Here is a 6,292-nt window from a genome sequence, read left to right on the forward strand (position 1 = left end):
GGTCAACTTACATGTAAACTAGCGAAGGTAGGAAGAAAGCGAAGGGGTTGGGTATAGCCTCTGGTATTACTGCCAGAACAGGGAATTGACACACACTCCAGCAGTGAAGGGGCTAACAAGTTGTTAGTCCCTAGTGAAACAGTTGTGAATCACAGCACAAACTAGGGGATTCAGCTATGCTAACAGCTCAGCACACAGGGTTATAGTAACCTTTGTTCTGGGTTGGTTTTTTTGTTCTCTTGTATTCCTGGTCTGTCACTCCTCCTCTCTGCCTGCCAGTTTCCTCTGGCCCTGAGCATCTCTGGTTTGTGTGGTCACATGCTTGAGCTTAGATGCCTTTAATCCCACCCTCATGGAGGGGGAGAAAGGAAACTGCAGGAGAGATGTGAGCGACAAGCAGAGCTGCCAGGATTTTCCCTAATGGAGGCAAGAAGAGAAGATGGTGAAACCTTGCAATTTCAAGGAGCACTGGGAAAGGAAGAGAAGACACGCAGGAATGACGGGCTGCTTGGGTCCCAGGAGAACTGGTGCTGATAGGAAAAGGGTAATTCTCTGTATACTCTATTGTCCACCTGGTTTCTCCGCTGGCTTTTAGTGTTGGCTTTTGCTGTGAAAGCTGGCTTGATTTCATCTGTTTTCTTTAAGCGGCGTGAGGAGGCTTAGTATACCAAGGGGGGCGTCCGAAGGAATGCATGTTTTTGTCCTGCACAGTCCCTTTTGGGGGAGAAAAAGAGTAAACAGGGAGTAGGAAACTTAATGACAGTGCAGATCTGTTCTCATTGAACCAATCTATAGAGGGTTTGGAAAGGAGCTGGTGTTAGCCCTGGCCATGGTGCGAGATTGGGAGGGAGGAAACACAAATTGTGCTGGGTGTTTAGTACTTGCTAGAAGGGTGGTAGAAAGGAGGGGAAATGGGTGGTGGTTAGACTCTGTCCTTGGGAATAGGGAGGAAAAAATGGAAAGAAACACTGGAACCTGGAAAGACCAGATTACTCTAGACATTTAAATAGAGTCTCTGGCACAGCCTCAGGGAACAAACAGAGCCTGTACAACATCCATATAAGGCAGCTGTGGGCGTCTGACCAATATTTGATTCTCCATTTCCTTGCCAAGCCTGCAGGGAGGGAAGGATCAATTTAACCAGTGCCCCTTCTTCTCATCCCCAGGGTAACTACCATTAATCCCAGTCAGTGCCACTTTGAGGGTCACATTATATTCTCCGGCAACCCTCCCAAAGGAGAAGAAAGTCACTAAAAAACCCCGCAGGGGAGCAGCATGTGCCATTTAAGTCATGGATCACATAAGAAATTAACAACCATTTTGACTGCCTGATAAAGTGCACAGCATATGCTGTTAATGATAATACTGATAATAATAATCTGTGGTGGCTTTGCAGCTTGGTTTACTAGTTCATCCAGTCTCTCCTCCTCCTATAGACCCTGGGAAAATAGTTTCATGCATGATCTGCATGATCTATGGACTGTCATATAGGCACAGTGTATGAACAAGCACTGGCTGGTAGGGCAGAGGAAACAACCATAACCCTTCACCAAATGGCAAAATGCTGTTGTTTTGCTGGTCCCAAAATGGGGTGTGTGGGGGGTGTGTGCACATGTTTGTGGAGTAGCATATATACCATATTTACTCAAATATAAGATTACCCTGATTATAAGATGACCCCCCCTCCCCAATTAGATTCTGTATATGGACAACTTATCCATTTGTTATCATTTTCCAAATACAGAATCTAATTATTGGAGGTTTGCCTTGAATTTGTCCCCGTCCCACTGCTACAGCAGGGAAAATAAATCTGGAGGATCAGAGAGCACCCCCTCCACAACTTCTTCATCCTGCAGCCCGTCTTTCTCCCCTCCCCCAAACTATAAGACCTGGTCTCCTTGAGCAAACAAAATAAGAAGCAAATTTGAAAACACTGACCAAGAAATAAACATATCCATAGTAACTTGCATATAGGGAAATGAGTACAGGTACCCATAGCAGTATTGCCATCCTCACCATGTAAAATCATGAGACAAACTCTTAAAAATCAAGAGATTTGGAATGTAAATCATGAAATGCTATTTTTGAAGTGTGTGTATGTGGGGGGTGATTATTTGTGAAGATGTGGGGGGCTGTGGGTGTGTGTGGGGGTGAGTTGGAGCCTAGAGAGTGGGGGGTCCCCACATACCCTGGCAGGATTCAGGGTACTGTGAGTCAGGAGTGAGGGGAAGCAGCAGGGCTGGGGGGGCTGTGGCTTGGAAGTGAGGGGCAGGCACACACACAGACAGCCGCCCACAGCTCTGTTGCATGACCCACCCTGATCCCGGGGCCCCATTTACTCCAGTCCCTGCCCCACTCCCTCTGTCACTGTGGGGGCCTTGATCTACCTCCCCCGTCCCTCATCCCTTCCCTCTTCCCCTGCCCCTTCCCCTCCACAGACTTACCAGGATGGCACTCTCTATACACACCAAAAGGAAAAATCTGGAGATTTGATCTCTCTATCGAGTCAGAGTTAATTTGACTTGGAAATCAGGAGTCTCAGGATTTTTTCATGAGAGCTGGCATTATTGCTATCATGTTAACTTATCCAGAATTGATGCGGTTTATCTCTTCTGAAACTGCTATAAGTATTTTTAGCACATGTATTCCAAAAACACACACATACCTATACCTTTACAGTTGTCTCATGACCAACCCAGTTCACTTAACAGTTCATAACACACACACAGTTTATCATCATCATCCCTGTTACAGTACCACAAATGCATGCCCATCACCATCTCCTTTTCCCATCACAATCACTCATTGCCCCTTCCCTTCCCCTTCCCACACCCCACACCTTCCTCCCAACTCTTCTGTTTCTTGCCCCAGTCCTTTCACTTGTTGTTCTTGTCATTATTGTCATCATTCTCTCCAGTGGTTTTGTTTTTGAACAGTTTGTGCCAGTCTTTTCTCTTCCATTTGTCCTCCGTCTTCTCCCCACTGTCTTCTACTGCCTTTCTGTAATACAACTGCATCTCATTCACTCCCATTCTGTTGCAATCCTCAACTGGGAGGTTCGTGTATCTGTGCATAAGCATATTCCTGGTCTTCCATAGGGAATTCCTGAAGCAGAAGATGAACAAGTCGAAGCAGGCTGCTGGGGTCCCTTGCTGCTTGGTCAGGTGGCCAAACAGCACCGCCTCTCTGGTCAGGGTCTTGACCCCTGTCACTATCACGAGGATTCATAGATTCATAGATGTTAGGGTCGGAAGGGACCTCTATAGATCATCGAGTCCGACCCCCTGCATAGGCAGGAAAGAGCGCTGGGTTTAGATGACCCCAGCTAGATGCCTATCTAACCTCCTCTTGAAGACCCTCAGGGTAGGGGAGAGCACCACCTCCCTTGGGAGCCCATTCCAGACCTTGGCCACTCGAACTGTGAAGAAGTTCTTCCTAATGAGGAAGTATGATTACTATCTACCACCCTCCCCCAGTGTATGGGTAGTTCTAGAGGAGGTGGTCAATTGTTTCCTCCTTCTACTGACGAGTTTGCCTGGGGCAGTTCAGTGGGCCCCTCTTTGTGTCTTAACCACACAGGGAGTGCTCAGTGATCTACCTGCCAGTTTACGTCCCCGTGCTCCTTCTGCAGGTCCTTGTGGAAGATTTGCTAGGTAGTATGTCCATGGGCAATAGTCTGTCCCTTGCCCTTACTACCTCCTGCATCTTGCAGTGGTTTTGTCATGGTCACCAGGGCCTTGCAGTGTAACTCGTATCTGCTCCAGGACCTCATACAACTATGGCAGTTCCATAGTCCACAGGTACATGTTGGACATTGCGTATACCCACCAACATCCATTAGCCCAAAACCAAAAGACCTATGATTTACCATATACCTCATTGGGCTGGGCCCCACCAGAGACAGCAGAGTTTCAAGTCATGGTGACCTCACAGCTCAGCACTGTTCACTATGTGTGTGTATACTCCAGATACCAACCCTCGCCACAAAAAGTCCATGTGCTAATTAGCTCCCCCATTCATGACTGGAACAAGGTGTTCTTATGATGATTCCTGGGATTCTCCAAAAATGTATATGCCATTGAGGTGCAAGGCAAACTGGTTTGGCTCCACCTCATGGAGGATGGAGCTACACTAATCATGCGACAGGCTAAGAGAGGGGGCAACAGAGGGATTCTGGGTAATCTGTTTGGGGCCTTGTTCAGTCATGTTTGCCAAATATTTAAGACTTGTAAAAAATAGGAATAATTGGAAAAGGGAAAGAAAGGGGCAGAGCAGCTGTAGGAATGTGCAAAGGAGTGAGAGGAAGTAAACAGAACCCCCAGGGTGCCGTATGTGCCAGGCAGGGGAGACTAAGGGCAGAAGATCAGCCGGCAGAGAGGGAAAGTGAAAGTAAACAGAATTTACAGTGTGTGCAGATGGTGAGGCTGAAACTGGAAACTGGAGGGGAGGAGAAGTGATCACAACAACACTTCCGGAGCAGCCTCTCACTCTGGATTGGAGAAGGCGAGCTGCCAGGAGGTATTTCTGGCCCCAGAGAAGGGCAGAAGGTTCGATTCCCTGCAAGCCACTGAGAGGAGTGGCTGAGCGTTCCTGCAAGAAGCTATTGCTGATCCTACCAGAGAAACGCTGCAGGAGTGACCAAAAGAAGGAGGCAGGTGGAGGCTGGCCTACACAAGGATTCTGATAAGTCCTGGAGCACAGTGATGGCTGAGGATCTGGGAGACAAGCAAGGAAAACTGCTTTTCTCAGGTTAGAGCCTCCCTGATGTGGCTTTGCTGTGCTTGGGAGGGAGATCCTACTGGGACTGTGTGTGCTCACTAGTAGACCAGAGCAGGTCTGAGCTGAGCAGCGATTGGATTGACTGGCTTTGTTCTTTTTGATATGAGAGATTGATCCCCAGGTGAAGGGAACATAGACTGATTCCAAGGACAGACTGAAAACTATTGCGTTTGGAGTATTTGAGCCCACGCTAAGGCAATCCCCTGGAGGGGGTGGGTGCCAGACTAAGACTACAGTCATCCAACTGGCTGAGGGCTGAGCATTAAACCATCATGCAGCATCAAAATCCGGCTGCAGAGAACTTTGAATTCCATCTGGAGTGGCTAGGGTGGGGGTAAAGGGGAGGTTAGAGCCCCACAGAAGAAGACAAATATCAAGACCTGAAGGATCACCTCAGGGTATTGCCTCCTAGTAATATAGTGTCATCAAAGTCATGGCAGGAAAGAAAAACATAAGATCAAGTTCCTGGCAGACTGGGTGATCCGAGGTTGAGGTCCATCCTGTTACTGCCTATAGGTAAACGAGCTCTTGGCAGTGGCAATAAGCCCTTTAATACCTAGTCATCACAGAGTGAAGAGGAAGTTGAAATATATTTTATGTGGCTCACCATGACTTCATCCTGGCAGGGAAGACACCATGATGATGGTGTTGGTGCAGAGGGTTTTACTGTACCAGGAAGCGGTGATGTCCTTCTTCCCAACCTTGAATAACTTGGTATAGTTGAGGGGGGAGACCTGTCCAATGCACTGAAGGCAGGCACCCCTACAAGAGTCTACTATAGCCTCCCAGTGGAAGGATCTCTACTATCCATTATATGGCACTGGGGGATTGCTCTTGGGTTTTCCCTCTAGCTTGCTACTTTGGCCTTTTGGCTAGGGGCAACTGATATTAGGGGGCCTCTGAACTCCAAGGCCTCCAGGCTTCTGGCTTGTACATAGGATGCCTGCCATAGATTTGGGTGTATCTGAAGCCCCAGACTGACAAGTCTGGGATGTAGGATATTTGTTAGTGGTAGTACCACACAGACCTGAATGACTGGGCTCTGCTCGTTTGATGGAATTCAGAACTGATTTGGCTGCTGTGGCTTGAGACATGAAATTTAAAAAAAATGTGATTAGGTTCCCATCAGCATTTTTACACCAGGGGAGAGTGCCAGAGCTTGCGCTAGCCTTTTTGAATTTTGGCTTTGTATTGTAGTATCTCCAGGCTCACTGCTCATTGCCTCCTTTTTTAAGAGGGATCATTTTTTATTATGACTAAAGCTGCCTACCTCTCAGCATGGAGAGGACATTCAGACTAGAGACTCTAGTCTGAATGTCCTGCTTACCATCTACTACAATAGATACATTTTGATTGTGGTGATAAACTGTCCCTGCCTACAGTTTCAGATTTACCAGCAAAGGCCTTTGCTCACAAAAGAATACATTTACCTGAGGCTGTTTTTTTGCATTACAGTGCAAAGGTGGTCAATACACAGTACTTCCTGAATGGTGCACAGCTGTCCTTTATATTT

General features: G+C 47.4%; 1 protein-coding gene across 4 annotated transcripts in view; it reads left to right on the top strand.

Moving 5' to 3' along the window:
* The first annotated feature begins 316 nt into the window (after nt 1–316).
* The window catches only part of TMEM246 (transmembrane protein 246), a 19,550-nt gene continuing 13,574 nt past the window's right edge, over nt 317–6,292 (top strand). For 2 of the 4 annotated variants that reach the window (XM_025202898.1, XM_014519642.2), the window contains exons 1-2: nt 317–544; nt 4,407–4,749. The gene's annotated coding sequence lies outside the window, so the exon portion shown is untranslated. The remainder of the gene's footprint in view (nt 545–4,406; nt 4,750–6,292) is intronic. The other 2 variants (XM_006015475.3, XM_025202887.1) reach the window with 2 other exon arrangements.

Source organism: Alligator sinensis, unplaced genomic scaffold, assembly GCF_000455745.1.
Source record: "Alligator sinensis unplaced genomic scaffold, ASM45574v1 scaffold560_1, whole genome shotgun sequence".
In the NCBI taxonomy this organism is placed as follows: Eukaryota; Metazoa; Chordata; order Crocodylia; family Alligatoridae; genus Alligator; species Alligator sinensis.